Below are 17,505 nucleotides of genomic sequence, written 5' to 3'. Positions count from 1 at the left end.
AGCCGTTCCCTCAAAGAAAGAGCAGATGCTTTCAGAGCACTTAACTTTGTGTCAGATGCTACTCTAAGCCCGTTGTGTAGAATTCCTTTGATTCCTCACCAACTGCAGGAGGGAAATTATTGTTATTATTCTGATTTTACAGATAAGAAAATCGAGTCACAGACACATGGCATTTGCCCTGGTGGTACAGACAGGATTCAAAGATTCAAGGTGTCTGACTCTTATAATCATGCCCTTCTTCTTCTAGAAAAGGGACTTGATGAAAGAGAAGAATAACTCATGAACTTAGCCTTTTTGGTTTTTGAATACTTCTCCAAACTGTGATGAGGGTAAATGGAGCTCTGAAATATACCTCCAGCAGCACAAAAGCAAGTTGATCAACGGCAGAGTAAATATTCCAACTGAATTCTAGCAGCTGGATTCTAGCAGCCTTTTAGGTATTGGGTTGGCCAAAAAGTTCATTCAAGTTTTTCTATTAGATGTTGCTGAAAACCTGAACAGACCTTTTGACCAACTATATATTAGCACTTGGGCTTCCAAGGTGGCAAAGAATCTGCCCGCCAACACAGGAAATGCAGGAGACGCGGATTCAATTCCTGCATTGGGAAGATCCCCAGGAGGAAGAAATGGAAACCCACTCCAGTATTCTTGCCTGGGAAATCCCATGGACAGAGGAACCTGGTGGACTACAGTTCATGGGGTTGGAAAGAGTCAGACAGAACTGAGCAAGCACATAAACACACACACACACATTAGCTTTTGCCTTCCAGTCCTGTGATTCCCAACCTCGGTTGCACAGTGGAATCACCTGGAAAGCTTTAAAGAATCCCAAATCCGAGCCCCACTCTTCCATCCTCCCTTCTATCTGTTATTATCTCTATTTATCTCTATCACCTGTCTGTAGCTCTGTATCTATTATCTATCTGTCTCTTTGCATCTTTCGTCTATCTGTCCACCTATCTATTAAAACCATGGTAATGCTATGAACAAAACTGCCAAGTTGCTTCAGTCATGTCCGACTCTGTGTGACCCCATAGACGGCAGCCCACCAGGCTCCCCCATCCCTGGGATTCTCCAGGCAAGAACACTGGAGTGGGTTGCCATTTCCTTCTCCAATGCATGAAAGTGAAAAGTCAAAGTGAAGTCGCTCAGTTGTGTCCGACTCTTAGCGACCGCATGGACTGCAGCCTACCAGGTTCCTCCATCCATGGGATTTTCCAGGCAAGAGTACTGGAGTGGGGTGCCATTGCCTTCTCCGATGAACAAAACTAGAAACAGGAATAAAAATAGGGGTTGATGGAGGGAGGCATGTTAGTTAAAGGGGATGTCACTTCTGAGGGGATGACACTTGAGCAGAATGTTGACTGAAGTGAAGGAGCAAGTCTTGCCAATGTCTGATAGAGTTAGTGTTCCACGCAGAAGAGACTGCAGGTGCAGAGGCCCTGAGATGGGATGATACAAGCATATGCTGAGGAACAGCAAGGAGCTCAGGGAGGCTGGAGGGCACTTGAGTGAGGTGGAGATTGATGGGCGATGAGACTGAAGATGTGGCCGGGCACCAGATCATGGTGAGGAGCCTGGATTTCATTCTGAGTGTACAGGAACCCTGGACAGAGGAGCCTGGCAGGCTATAGTTCATGGGGTCACAAAGAGTCATACACGACTTATCGACTAAACAACAAAGAGGAACACTTGGAGCAGGAGAATAGCATGACCTTACTTACATTTTAGAAAGATGACTCTGGCCACGCATATGGAAAATGAACTGGGAGGAGCAGACAGAGAAGATGGGGACAGGCATGTAGTGGTCCAGAAGACAGAGATGGATGACTTAGGCAGGGGAGGGGACATGGGCCATGGAGGAAGGAGAAAGGGTACAGGACTCATCGATAGACTAGGCGTGAGGTGAAAGGGAATATGGGAGGTTACGGATTGTTCCTAGGGCTTATGCCTGGAAAACTGGGTAATATTATTTACAGAGGTTTTAACAACAACAAAAAAGACCAGAGATTAGAATGATTGTGGAGTGGGACCAGGAATCAAGAGTGCTGTTTAAGACATACATAATGTTTTTCCTTTTAAACATCCAAGTGGGACTGTCAAGTGGAGAGTTTAATAATCAAGTCTGGAGCTCACAAAAGAAGTCACACATGAAGATAGAAATCTACAATTCATCAGCATACAAATAGGTGATTTCTGAATGCTTTACAAGCCTCCTAAATCACATTTTAAAAAATACATTCACTGCTGAACTATTTTACTAATGTATATGTCTAGGTGCTTTAATCAAACTTATATGTGACTCAAAATATAACGAATCATTTGTAGGCACCTAGATTCTCCTAGTTCCATCCCAACTTTGAAGTAAATATATTTCCCATTCAAGTTCCAACCTGTTTTTTCTACGTCAACATAAATTCTTTCCTTATCTCCTCTTATCTTTACTAGATCATTCCCACCCCTTCCAAGTGGGTGGAATGATTTCAGAAGAGGATTTTCCTTTACAAAGACACTAAAATCCTTCAGTGTGAGTTGAACTATGAATGCCTAGGGATCGGGGTGGTTCAGCGAACTAATAACTGCCTTCTCACCTCTGGGATCCACGTTCTAATACAGCCTTTGATTAAAGTGGCTGTAAATCATCCGGATTATCATTGCCCTTATTATAAAGTGTGCACCACTCTAATTTGTGTTGAGATACTTTAAGAAGTTTTTTATCATTCATGTAACTGTCTGCTCATGAAACACTCATTACATCTGCTTCCTTACATCTTCTCCATCTGAGTGCATACGTGTGAAAGGTCTGATGAGAGAGAGGAATCTAGCTGCCAATTGTGTAATGTAAGGCCTGCAAATGGAAATGCGCCTGCTTCTCAAAATAGTCAAGGACCATCTCATGCTATCTTGCACCCAAACTTCCTTCCCTCTCTGCATATGTCTTTCCCTTTTCCTCCACACTGGCACAATGGAAAATTTCAACGTATTGACCCAATGTCAAAATCAGCTAAAAGATACTATAAGTGGTATCATGACATTGGAACATGACAATGTAACATGAAAGCGGTTTTCCAGGACAGAAAATAAAGCACAAAGTCTACGGAGCCACAAGGAGTTGAACATGACTGAGCAACCGGACAATAGTAACAATTCGCAGCTTCACCCAACTCCTTTTTAAAATATTATCTAAGAGAGTTGGCCTCTGAAAACATAGGCTATATTATATTGGCATTTTCCAGTGTTTTGACCTGGATTGCACAGAGCATATTTCCTCAGGAAATGTATGCTTGTTGATTCCATGTAAGATTTAAGTGCATCAATCTCGTTATGCTGAAAAAGCATCTTGACATTTAGATTTTTCTTTTGATAATTTCTACATAAAGAGAACAAAAATCCAACTTCCTGAATTATACACTACCTCAGAGAGCTCTGTGTGTGTGTGTGTGTGTGACTGTGTGTGTATGTTTGTGTTTATATGTGCCGTGGTTATGCCCAGACTGCCCTGCCTTCCAGAAAGTTCTATGTCCAATTTTGACTCATCTCCCTTCTCACCACAGGGCTCACTCTCACCCAGGGCTGCAGAGGATGATGAAGTCCAGCTTGTCAGGATTTGTTATTTGCTAGCTAAATATTCACACCTTTGACAGAGCTGTCAGATTATTGTCTCCAAACCAAATGAGCACCCAAACTGATTTTCCTCTCTCCAGACTGGAGGGCAGTCGGCTAACTCAACTCTCAGAAATAGTTCAAGTAAGTGGCTATGTACCAGCCAAAGCCAAAAGAGGGTAACTCTTCATCTAGTGTTCATCAGACTCCTAACAAAGGCTTCACCACATTTTTCATCTTTAAATTTTTGACCATGCTTCAGGCATGTAAGACTTTAGTTCCCTAACTAGGGATCAGACCAGCAACCTTTGCATTGGAAGGCAGAGTCTTAACCACTGGACCACAGGGGACGTGCCCTTACACTAAAAAAAAATAATTTCATGTCCTTCCCTGGAAGAGGGCAATGCAGTGATAAAGGCTGGAGGTCAGACCATGTGAGTGCTTAATGCCTTGACAAATGACGTGGAATCAGCCAAGTCTGTGTTTTTGCAATGAATGAAGAAGCTAGGTTAAAGATACCCTCAGAGACTCACAGAGACCAATTTGTAAAAGAACAAATTAGAAAGTATTGCTAGTAATTAATATTTATAAACTTAAAATATACTCTAAATAGGACAATATGAGTTGGAAATACAAACAGTACAAGATCTACCAAAGAAAAGTAGACAAAAGTGGATTTCCAAGTAAATGCAGGCTCAGATCATTTTTTAACATTAGATTTAAAAATCAGATAATTTTTAAAACATCATATAAAACATTACTTGCAATGATTTTTGTTTCTAATAGCAACAAGGTAAATATTAACAGGAAAAATTTATTTAAGAAAACTTTTTTTACAGTACTGTTCTCCACGAGTCTGTTGTAGCTTGCCATTTAGATTGATGGTAGAACATTTGCTGTTACATTTTCAGGGGCCAGGACAAGAAGTAAGGGGGGCAATTTACCATAGTCTACTTTATATAAATGTTAAAAGTCAAAATTCAAGCTGACATGTTGCTAAGTGGCAGGTATTCTCTTTCTCTCTCTGAATTGAAGTGCATAAATATTTGAGTTTAAGTATTTCACAGGTCTTGAAATTTTGCTTCCACTCAGATTATTTTTTAAATAAGTAATTTTTTAAAATAAAAATATCCAATAAGTGAACTATAAAGAAGAAAGATTTTAGGTGGATAATTCTGGGAATAAACAGAAGCCTCAATATGTTGGCCCTCTGGAGCCACCTTCAAGCAAAAAAGACATCACTCTTGAGCTGGAATCTCCTGGTGTTCATAGACCAGTAGGGCCTGGAGGGTGGAGAGAGCAGGTGCAAGACTTTTCTCCTGGTTAATGTTTGACCTGTAGAACATGAATTGGGGAGAAAAGCAATGCTGAGCTGCAAGAGCTTTCTTATAAGAGACACTGAGGAGTTCTGAACAAGTAGACCGAGTCATATTAACTCTCAAAGCTTGGAGAACACACACTTGAAACTGAAGAACTTGGGAACTATGTCTTAACAAAGAAATACAGAAATACGTATTTGGTTACATCTGTTAGGATTGAAAAGCAGAATTATAAAACCTGAAAATAATAGAACTTCTAAATTTAAAATGGTGGAAAGAGGAATGAATAGCAATTTGGTCAAACCAGACAAAAAAGGAAGATAAAGGGATAAAAGAAACAATGAATTGAATAAATATCAAATAGAAATACGATAGTATGAGTAATATCAAGACTCAGTTCAGTTCAGTCGCTCAGTCGTGTCCGACTCTTTGCGACCCCATGAACTGCAGCACGCCAGGCCTCCCTGTTGATCACCAACTCCCGGAGTTCACTCAAACTCATGTCCATTGAGTCAGTGATGCCATCCAGCCATCTCATCCTCTGTCAGCCCCTTCTCCTCTTGCCCCCAATCCCTCCCAGCATCAGAGTCTTTTCCAATGAGTCAACTCTTCGCATGAGGTGGCCAAAGTATTGGAGTTTCAGCTTTAGCATCAGTCCTTCCAAAGAACACCCAGGACTGATCTCCTTCAGAATGGACTGGTTGGATCTCATTGCAGTCCAAGGGACTCTCAAGAGTCTTTTCCAACATCACAGTTCAAAAGCATCAATTCTTCTATGCTCAGCTTTCTTCACAGTCCAACTCTCACATCCATACCTGACCACTGGAAAAACCATAGCCTTGACTAGACGGACCTTTGTTGGCAAAGTAATGTCTCTGCTTTTGAATATGCTATCTAGATTGGTCATAACTTTCCTTCCAAGGAGTAAGTGTCTTTTAATTTCATGGCTGCAGTCACCATCTGCAGTGATTTTGGAGCCCAGAAAAATAAAGTCTGACACTGTTTCCACTGTTTCCCCATCTATTTCCCATGAAGTGATGGGACCAGATGCCATGATCTTAGTTTTCTGATTGTTGAGCTTTAAGCTAACTTTTTCACTCTCCTCTTTCACCTTCATCAAGAGGCTTTTGAGTTCCTCTTCACTTTCTGCCATAAGGGTGGTGTCATCTGCATATCTGAGGTTATTGATATTTCTCCTGGCAATCTTGATTCCAGCTTGTGCTTCTTCCAGCCCAGCATTTCTTATGATGTACTCTGCATAGAAGTTAAATAAGCAGGCTGACAATATACAGCCTTGACGAACTCCTTTTCCTATTTGGAACCAGTCTGTTGTTCTGACCTGCATACAGGTTTCTGACCTGCATACAGGTTTCTCATGGTGCAGGTCCTGTGGTCTGGTATTCCCATCTCTTTCAGAATTTGCCATAGTTTATTGTGATCCACACAGTCAAAGGCTTTGGCATAGTCAATAAAGCAGAAATAGATGTGTTTCTGGAACTCTCTTGCTTTTTTGATGATCCAGCTATCAGTTGTAAAACTAAAGATAAATGAGTTGAATTCTTCTAGTGAAAGAATGTTGAGCCATGATGTGTTAAAAAGAAAAACTCAGTCATATCATTTATAAGAAACACCTTTTCAAAAAGTGATTTTAAAAATCTCAAAGGCAACAGGATAGACAATGAACTATCTAGTACCTATAAAAGAAGAAGGAGGAGAGGAAGAAGAGAGAGAGGAGGGGAGAAAGTAGAAGCGATGTGAAAGTCAGACAAGGAGAAAAATAAAATCCAAAGAACTAAGCAGGATAAAGAGAGACAGTATGTACAATAATAATAAAAGGTAACTTGCAAAGAAGAGTTAAAAGTAATAAATGTGTGTGTATCAAACAGTAGAGCAGCTAAATATATAGAGTGAAATATCTAAAAAAATAACAGCTAAACATATTCATTGTGGGTAATTTAAATATGCATATTTTATAATTGGATAAATATAGACAAAAATAACTAAGGACATACATCAAAGAATTAGAAATTACAACCAATAAATTTAATATACTATGAATAAAGAGCATACTTTGCTTTTATATTTTCATAAAGTATTAACAAAAACTGGTTGTGTCTTTGAGCAAAAAGTGACTTTAAAGTTCGCATCCTCTCATTATAACCCAACAGAATTGTAAATAAATAATAAAAAATGATCCCCCCCAATCCTCACTTTACAAAATACTCTTTAGGTTGGAAGAAGAATATTTAGAAAGCAATGAAAAGATGTATTTCACAGAGCACAACTGTAAATCTAGGATAGTTTATAGCTTTAATAACATTTATTATTAACATTCAAAGACTGGAAATCAGTTGACTTAGCCATTTTAAGAGATATTTTTTAAAATCTGTCTGAGTAAAACAGCAGCAACAAAGAGGGAAAAGATAAAAGTTGCAAGAAATGAAATAGAAAATAATTAGTAGAATTAAAAATTAAATCCTAACTGATTTAGAAAATAAAAAGAGGACTGATCAATATATAAATGCCTGGGAACTTAAGGGAAAAGAGAAAAATCAAAAATAATCAAAATTAGTACAAGAAAGGCGTCATAATCACAGAAACAGAAGAGATTGGACATAAAGTTTAACACTAGATTAAATCTATTGAGAATAAAGACCAAAGAAAATGTAGAAAAATAAATGGTTTCTTAGCAAAAAATAAATAAATAATAAAAATGATTCCAAGGAGTAGAAAGTTTGAAGTAGCATAGAAAATGTTAAAAGGTTATTATTAATCATCTACCTTCAAGAAGGCACCGGACTTTTTTTAAGATGCAAATATAAACACATTTCATATTGTTATATGAAAAAACTCAACACTAAACAGATTCTAACTATCCCAAAACTAATCTGTAAATTTATCACAATCTTAAAATTAAAGTGCAAAATAAAGTTATATTTTTGAGGAACTCAAAAAATGCATTCTAAATTCAAATCAATAATTTAAAAATTGTAGAAGGAAAAAATAAACTTTAAAAATTAACTAAGCTCTGAAAAATAAGAGTGAAAAGGGGAGACAACTTACAGGAAATGAAGACTTGCTAAAACAAAAAAAACTATGGTACAACTCAATAATGGACAAATAGTTCAAGGGGCAGAGTAGAATTTTTAGGTCCAAACCCATAAAAGCTTAGTTTTTGATAAAACGGTACCACAAATTTGTGTTGAAAGAGCCAATATAGAGATGGAGTTGACTCACTCTACAGAGAAAAATAAAATATGATCTCTATTTAACCTCAAATACAATGACAGACTCAAAATGAATCAGAGAAATAAATGTGGAAGATAAGGTTATCAAGTTAACAGAAGACAATGTAAAGGAAAAATGTTTATTACTTAGAGGTAAACCCTAAATAAATCAGGAACAACAGAGGGTATATGCCACTGCCAGTCTTATTCATCATTGCTTTTAAGGTTTCACTGTATACAAAAAGAAATAAAATGATCAGTATACATTTTTGAAAAGAAAAACACAAGCTGCTGCAGAGACAGACCCTGAGATTTCAGAAAATTTAAGAGATTCAAATTTTTAAAAAAGCTGCTAGAGTTAATATTGGAATTCTAGGTAAGGTGGCTTGACGAAAGAAAAATATTTTTAAAGTCAGTAGTTTTTCTTTATTCTAGCAATGACTAGGTAAAAATAAAAGTGAGAAAAAATGTTTCACTTGTTAATTGACAGAGGATTAACAAATACTTAAAATTATTAAGAAAGCTACAAAATGTCTACTAGAAAAACAAATTTATTTGAAGGACATAAAACAAGGTCGAAACAATAGAAAGATATAGTATTAGTTTGGGTAGTGCTATAGACTGTTTGGGGCTTCCCTGGTGGCTCAGAGGGTAAAGAATCTGCCTGCAGTGCAGGAGACCTGGGTTTGATCCCTGGGTGGGGAAGATCCCCTGGAGCAGGGAATGGCAACCCACTCCAGTATTCTTGCTTGGAGAATTCCATGGACAGAGGAGCCTGGCACGCTACAGTCCATGGACTCACAAAGAATTGGACACTACTGAGCAACTCACACACACACATACACAGACTGTTTGTCTGTGTTCAAAGTTCATATCTTGAAACCTAATCCCCAATGTGATGGTATTTGGAGGCAGAGCCTTTGGGAGGTGATAGGGTCATGAGAGTGTAGCCCTCATGAATGGGATTAATACTCTTATAAAAGAGACACAAGAAGGCTCCCTTGCCTCTTCCTGAGTGTGAGGAAATACTTAAAGGATTGCCATCTGTGAACCAGAAGGCAAGTCCTCACCAGACACTGGCTCTGCTGGCACCTTGATACTGGATATCCCAGTCTATAATAACTCTGAAAATAAATTTCAGCTGTTTGTAAGTCACTCAGTTTATGATATTTCATTATAGTAATTGTAACAGACTAAGACAGGTAGGAAGACATAAAATAATAAAATATCAACTTAAAAAACTAATATAGATGTAATTAATGAAGATCTACTTAGAATCCCAACAGAAATTTTCCTTAGTTGTCTTTTAAACCAGCAATATTCCAAAGACAAAAAATTAGGCTAGAAGAGCCAAGACAAATATGAAAGAGAAAAGTGGCAATGAAAAATTGTTGTAATTTTTTAATCAAAACAATATGAATTGGAAGAGGACTAACCAAATGGACCAGTGGACAAAATATAAAGTTCAGAAATAAATCCTGAGAAATAATGAAATTTATTCACAATCAATTTTGATTCATCCTGATTTTTAAAAAAGAAAACAAATTTTCAAGTAAATTTAGGAGACTACATAAATAACCTGGAGAATGCAGGCAGAAAGAAAACTGAGAAGTTAGAAACATGTATGACATAAATATTTATTTAGTTTGGTATGGCAGAATATCATAAAGGAAGAACGCTAATGTCATCCACGTGTTCTTGAGTATTTGACATGCCAAGCACTGTTCAAATGTTGCTGATTCATATCATATTGACGATAGTTACCACAGGATTGTGAAATATCAGGTGATTTTGACTTTCTTTTATTGATTGGTTGGCTTAAAATTTTTTCTTAATGAACAGGTGTTGTTTATATAATCAGAAAAAAGTGAAACTAGTTGTATTGTGGAGAAAAGATAAATCTCCTTTATGGTATAAGTTTCCTTGCTCCCATCCTTCATTTTGGGTTCTCGCTGAGAAAATAGTTCAGGATACTTACACAGTTCACGTCAAATTGCCAATCAACAAAAACTGTAACCCTGCCATGGATGATTTAATTTTCAGTACATAAACTTATTTCTAGTTTTCTGTTCTATAATACATGCTTGGAGCTGGGAGTTAATACTATTCATTGAATATTTACTGTATGTCGGATCTCTTAGGGCCATGATCTCAACTCTTTCTCAGGTAAGAATAATTATCTTCATTGTTTAAGATGAGAAAATTAACACACAAGTTAAAATAAATTAAAATGAAAAGAAAATGAACACACAAGTAAACAGCTAGTTAGTATCATGGTCTTCAATCTATTCCTGACTAATTTCAGAGGTTGTACCCTTTATCATTGTGCTCTGTCACTAAGTTTACAAAAATAAATAGATACAAATCCTTGCCCTTGCGTGCCTGCAGTTTGTCTATTTATCTGCAGAGGAAGCTCATAAGTAGACATCAGCTCATTTAATCCTCAGAGCATCCCCATGAGGTAGAAATGTCTATTTTTAGAGATGAAGCAATTAAAACCCAGAGAGAAGTTAAGCTCTTCCCAACACTTCATGGGCAGAAGACAAGTTATGGACCTTCTGTGGAAAATTGTTCCTAACCTCAAATGCATCATTGTATTCTGTCTGGAACTTATGTGTTTTGAGGTTTCTTTTACATATTTACGCCTTAAAACAATCTCTCTAGGGGTCTACAACTCTAGAGAACTTTGTAACTCATCCCACACTAAAAATGAATAATTAGGCTGCAAAAGGATGAATTCCTTTCAAATTATCAGTGCTACTCTAGACTTCATAAACCATTTTTTTTCTCAAGCGCTTGGGGGCTTTCCTTGTCATCGAAATAAACAGAAACATGATTTTGCCTCTTGTGCAGACAGAAAGAAATTTAGAAGTATTGAGTCGACCATAATGAGCCTTGCTGTTCGAGTGCAATTGACATTTCTCCATCTAGAGCCAAGCCCATGCTGAAATAGAATGGACCAAACAGGAGAGTCATACGTGGCCAGTGGATATACCGCGGGTCACAGATGTCCTTCCCATCTGAATAGGGTGTCCTAGATTTATTTTCGCTCAAGGAAAACAAATCTACGGGATACTTGGGGAAAGGAAGTAAGGATGGACCGGTTACCACGTTTTTATTTCTAACGACCTCTGTTTAGCTATGGGTTATTTGCGTACAAGCCACTTTGTGTCCATGAGGGGTTGCTCCAGCCCTCACCAGCCCCCAGCCCCCATCCCCTCCACCAGCTCTGGCCCAGACCCCTCTTGCAGGGTCCGAGGACTGTGTTCATCACCTGGAGTGAAGGCTGACAGCAATGAGCACAGGCAGGGAGCAGTCAGACCCGCACACATTGTCATGCATGACTGGCCAGCAGCTATCAACCGCAATTAAGCACGGAGAGCGCAGGATCTTTTTCGACAGGTTCAAGTTCCCTGGCACTGCTGTGATTAGATGTTTTGCACTGTTTCCCTGTAGTCAGGATGTGACATATCCCCTCCCTCTTGCTCTTTTCTCATCTCTTTTGTGTTGTCCTGGTGCGGCCCAATCACCCAACACAGACATTTCGATAACTTCATTTCCACGGGAGTAGGGTTGAAGCAGATATAAGCGTAAACACATCAGAAGTGGTTCTCATTTCAGGGAAATCAGTTTTTTTTATGCTATATTATTTTCCAGATGCATGAATTTTAGCTTAGTGGGTATCACCTGGCAAGGGAGAATTCCGGCCGTTATTTCCTTTTCTTTGTGGTAATTTGCATCCTGAATCGGATTCTGCAATTTGGCGTCTATAGAACGCTGCTGTTTTTAAGGGAACTAAGAGAACTGCTAAGCTGTGCTTTTTAAGTGTCTTTGGTCACTTAATTCTCAGATTGAAATAGTCAGGTTGCTATGGTTCTTAAGATGACTGTGTTACCCACCATGACTCTTCACCTCCTTAATCAACAGAAACTGGTAAGGAGCCAGGTGAGAAATTCAGACAGGGCTTTGCTGGGACTCAAGCTGCAGCATGAGGAAGTGGAAGCAAGTAATAGGTTCTCTTGCTTGTTCCTGGCAGGGTCAAGACAGGGTGAGCTGGTCCCTTAAATAGAGTGAGAAAAGGGGGGCAGGTCCAGAGCTCAGGCCAAAGAGGGGTAGTCTGTGTGTAGGGATCATGCTCAGTCCCCTGCTTTTGCTCCAGACACCTCAGAAGTGGCAGTTGCTTTTGGTCTTTTTGTATCTTGTTCATAATTTGCTCCAACTGTTCATATACACAGTTATTTTTAGTCCCTTATAGTTTCTTTGTGTTGTGTTGCTCAAGGAGACTTTTGCCCAGGTTCAAGCCTGCACCAAAGGGTCCCAGGTCCCAGATGCCAGCTTCCCAGCCTGTTTCAGCTGGTATGTAAGTTAGCAGACTTATATTTATGAAGTTGGCCTCACCAGAAAAAGAAACTGGCTTATTTTTAACAAGATTGTATGTATGTGCATGCACTCAGTTGTGTCCAACTCTTTGCAACCCCATGGACTATAGCCCGCCAGGCTCCTCTGTCCATGGGATTTTCCAGGCAAGAATACTGGAGTGGGGTGCCATGCCCTCCTCCAGGGGATCTTCCTGACCCAGGAATCGAACCCGCATCTCTGTCTCTCCTGCACTGGCAGGTGAATTCTTTACCAACTGCCACCTGGGAAGCATCAAGTTTGGAATATTCGGGCAAAGAAACTGATGAAAAAAAGGAACCCTGCCTCTTCAAAGACAAATAAAAATAGAGGAAGAAAATTATCATTGATCTCCTGCCCTTAAGAGCTGCTTGCAGTCATGATGAACTTTCCTTACTTTGATCATTCCCATTGTTCCTCCATTAATTCATTCACAGTATTTAGAGAATTTCCTGTATGTGCAAAGTAGAAAGCGTGCAGGGATACAAAAAGGTATAATACAATGTGACACTCTAAGCCCCCACGTGCGTCAAGAACTGTCTTAGGCACTGGGCTACAATGAAAACTAAAGTCAAGTGCCAGCTGAGGAGGAGGGGACACCAGAAGATCTACACGTGAGTGCAAACACGAGGGCCTGGGAATCGGGGCTCCAGGAAGTGAGATGATAAAATCACAAAATCATAAAGGCCTCTGGAGCAGTGGATAAGAGTCCTCCTACCAATGCAGGGGGTGGGGGTTCAATCCCTGGTCTGGGGAGTTTCCAGATGCCATGGAGCAACTAAGCCCGTGTACCACAACTACTGAGCCTGTGTGCCTAGAGCCCGTGCTCCACAAGAGAAGCGACCACAAGGAGAAGCCCCAACGCCACCACAAGGAGCAGCCCCACTTGCTGCAACTAGAGAAAGCCCGCGAGCAGCAGCAAAGACCCAGTGAAACCAAAAAAACCAAAAACTTAAAGGTCTCTGGATATGGAGCAGATAGAGAACAAATATTGGGTTGGCCACAAAGCTCATTCGAATTTTTCTGAAAGATGGCACGCTAAAACCCAAACAAACTTTTTGGCCAACTCCAGTATCTGTCAGATGCAATGAAGTGAACTGAGTTTATAAGCCCATAACTGAGGGCAAAGGGCAATACTAAAATGGAACTAGCAGGTATGAGATGATCAATTAAATAAAATTAAAAGCACAGTGTTCAGTTTTACTACTTTTGAGAAGTGTGAATTGTCACTAACTGAGATGCAAGTCCTGTGCATTGGTCTCTTATTGGGGGCATAAAATGTATTTATAAAAGCTGTTCCTAGCTTCAAGGCTAACCTAAGTTTTTAAATATTGAGCCCTCCTTTGAGGTTTTTTTTTAAGGAATTTAATTCAGAAATCTGGGAATGTCCTATTGTATTTTATCTGGCTCTGCATTAGAAAAAAAAATGCATCTGGTTCATGGCTTAATGTATTCCCTTCTGCCTCCTCAAAACTCAGATTGTAAAGCAAATGCTGTAGATAAATAGGAGGCTTTTCTAGGGCTATTCCAAGGATAACAGACTTAAGCTGTTTGAAAGTGAAATCACTTACATGTTGATACATGACAGAGACTCTGCTTTCCTGCTAAGGAATAGACCCCACAGGTATTCTTGGATGTGGGGTTCATGATCTGCATCCTTAATATGTAAGGAAACAGGAATTGCGTAGCATTTGATCCAAGGGAGAAAAGTGCTAGATGAGAAAGCTCACCGGCTCACCCTGGCTCGAATTTCAGTTCTCTGCCTTACTAGCTGTGTGGGTTGGAACTAGTTTCTTAACTTCTCCAGGGGTTAGTCGCTCAGTTGTGGCCAACTCTTTGTGACCCCGTGGATTGTAGCCTCCATCCATGAAATTCTCCAGGCAAGAATACTGGAGTAGATTGTGATTCCCTTCTCCAGGTGATCTTTCCAACCTAGGAATCGAACCCGCACCTCCCACATTGCCGGCAGATTCTTTACTATCGGAGCCACCAGAGAAGCTCTGCTGTATTAGGTAAGTAATATACTACTACTACTACTAACCCTACTAATATAACGATTAGTCTGCCGTCTATGGGGTCGCACAGAGTCGGACACGACTGAAACGGCTTAGCAGCAGCAGCAGCAGGGTTATTGCAGCAGCAGAGATATGGATGTGAATAATGCCTAACACTTAGAGATGATCAATAAATACTATCAATAATTATTGTGATGATTATTGTGTGGTAGTTCTAATAACTGCAGTCTTGTAACAGTCTAGATTTTTTGGTGTACATTGATAGCTGCTGGTTAGAAAATATGAGGTAAACGAATGAAATTGGAATCCGGCTTTATTAATTTTGTAAGCCCTATTTAAGTTCAGGCTTACAGTTTTGAAGTCCAGCTTTCAGGAACTGTCTGCACATCCTTAACTTCCTAATTCCTTCCTAAACATTTTTAGTGGCTGTTTCCTTGAAAAATGTCTAAGGAGGATTGATCTCTAATGCATGGGATCTAAAGAATTAAGCCTGTCAGGGCATCAATACTAGAAAAGCCTGTTGGCATTGATCTTTCCTCTCTGTGAAATGGGGAAAAATGGATCATCCACTAATGAAGTGCACCTGTGAAGCAGCAGATACACCTAGAAAGCAACATAGGAAGCATCGTGAGTATGTAAGGTGGGTTTTTGCTGTGTAACAAAACATCCCAGAACTTAGTGATTTAAAACAACAGTCAGGACACTCCCTGGTGGTCTGGGGGTTAAGACTTCACCTTCCAATGGAGAGGTGTGGGTTCCATCCCTGGTCAGGGAGCTAAGTCCCACATGTCTTAGAGCCAAAAACCCCAAACATAAAACAAACAGAAGCAATATTGTAACAAATTCAATAAAGATTTAAACTAAAACATCACAAAAGTGTTTAAAAATCTTTAAAAAAAATAGAACAACAGTCATTTGTTAGCTCACAATTCTGTGGGTGGGCAATTTGGGCTGGGTTTATTTGGGCAATTCTTTTGATGGTCTCACCTGAGCTCACTCATAGGTCTGCAGTCATTTGGCAGATAGACTGAGAGCTGGGGGCCTAGGATGGCTCCACGCACATGTCTGGCAGTTGGGAGGCAACCAGTCAAGGTGCTCAGGTTTTCCTTTATGTAGCCTTTCCAGAAGGCTGCTGCTGCTGCTGCTACTAAGTCACTTCAGTCGTGTCCGACTCTGTGCAACCCCACAGACAGCAGCCCACCAGGCTCCCCCATCCCTGGGATTCTCCAGGCAAGAACACTGGAGTGGGTTGCCATTTCCTTCTCCAATGCATGAAAGGGAAAAGGGAAAGTGACACGACTCTTAGCGACCCCATGGACTGCAGCCTACTAGACTCCTCCGTCCATGGGATTTTCCAGGCAAGAGTACTGGAGTGGGGCGCCAGTGCCTTCTCCTCCAGAAGGCTAGGGTATGCCTTTCATATGGTGGTCTCAGGATTTCAACTGCAACAAGAAAAAGAAAACCATAATGCCACCAGCATTTTTTGAGCCCCTGTTTGAAAAACATTTGTCAATATCCCATTGGCCAAAGCAAGTAGGTGGCTAAGCCCAGATTTAAGAAATAGACATGTATATGTATGGCTGAGTCCATTTGCTGTCCATCTGAAACTATCACAGCATTGTTTAACTGGCTATACTCCAATATAAAATAAAAAGTTTAAAAAAAAGAAATAGAATCCAATGGAGAAATGGATTCTACCTCTTTATGGAGGGAGCTGCAAAATAGGATGGCCATTTTTCCAATCAACCTCAGTGAGGAAATGTTAATGAAAAAATAAGTTCCAGATTTATCATCCAGGCAGGAAAGGAGAAGTAGAAAGAGCTCAACAATTAACAGAGAGCCTGATAAGACTAGAGTTGATTGGGATTACAAAAGTAAAATTTGCCAAAGATTTTTTTGAGCAGAACTTCGGTGAATGGGGTGAATAGGGGGAGAGTCTGCTTTGTATAGTAGAGACAGCGAGGATTTGCTGTTGCTGTTGTCAACAAACAAGCTGTGTGCTTTTGGTTTGGTTTGCTGGAGTGAAGCATTCAAGTTGTGCAATTTTGGGGAAGTTGGACAACTAAATTCATAAGTGCCAGTGGGAAGAGGCTCATTGATTGATGCTTACTCCTCTGGAAGTCAAAAGGCTTAGCTTCTACTCCTGGCTTTACCAATCATTAAAAAATGAAATCTTGTACAAACTATATCACTTCTTTGAACACTTATCTACAAAATGAAAATTATGGAATAAACAATCTCAATTTTATTTGTGCTCTAAGAATGGATTTTCCCTTTCATACAAGTTCACTCAGTTAATGTATTTAGACTCTGCCTCTTAGAGCACACAGAATAATGTAGAAATAGACCATTTATTACTCCAATGCATATTTATTGAATGGACCCTGTGCTAGGAACTGGGAAACATCAGTGAACAAGATGGACAAGACTGGGCGGGGTGGGGTGGCGGGTCAGGGAGAGAAAGAACATATGGGGAAGCAAACCAGTCAACAGGTCAAGTACCAACCATGCTAAGTACCATGAGAGTAATAAATAAGGTGATGAGATCAAGTGTGTGGGTGGGTGGATGGGCGTGTATATATCAAAGGCTACTTTAATTATTATAACCATGAAGGTCCTTTCTGAGGATATAGTATTAAAACGAAGACACAGACATGAGAAAGAGCCTGATATGTAAAGAATAGACATTAAAAAAAGTTCTAGGCAGGGAGATCAGAAAGTTTGAAAGTCTTAAGTGATAAGCAGGTAGTCAAAAACAGGGAATTATGGTGGGAGAAGTTCAGTACACTCCCATGAACTTTTGTAATATCAAAGAAGAGCGCCTCAAGCATAGAAAGAGATTTTCTCTATGAGCCAAGCTCTTAAGCACCTAATAGTCCTGTGAACAAAGACTAAAAGAAATCCTAAAAGATACTCAGTGCAGTTAAGAGCCAGTATGAGATTAAA

The sequence above is a fragment of the Bos javanicus genome, chromosome 16 (genome assembly GCF_032452875.1).
Source record: "Bos javanicus breed banteng chromosome 16, ARS-OSU_banteng_1.0, whole genome shotgun sequence".
Lineage (NCBI taxonomy): Eukaryota > Metazoa > Chordata > Mammalia > Artiodactyla > Bovidae > Bos > Bos javanicus.
Note: the sequence above shows the minus strand (reverse complement) of the source record.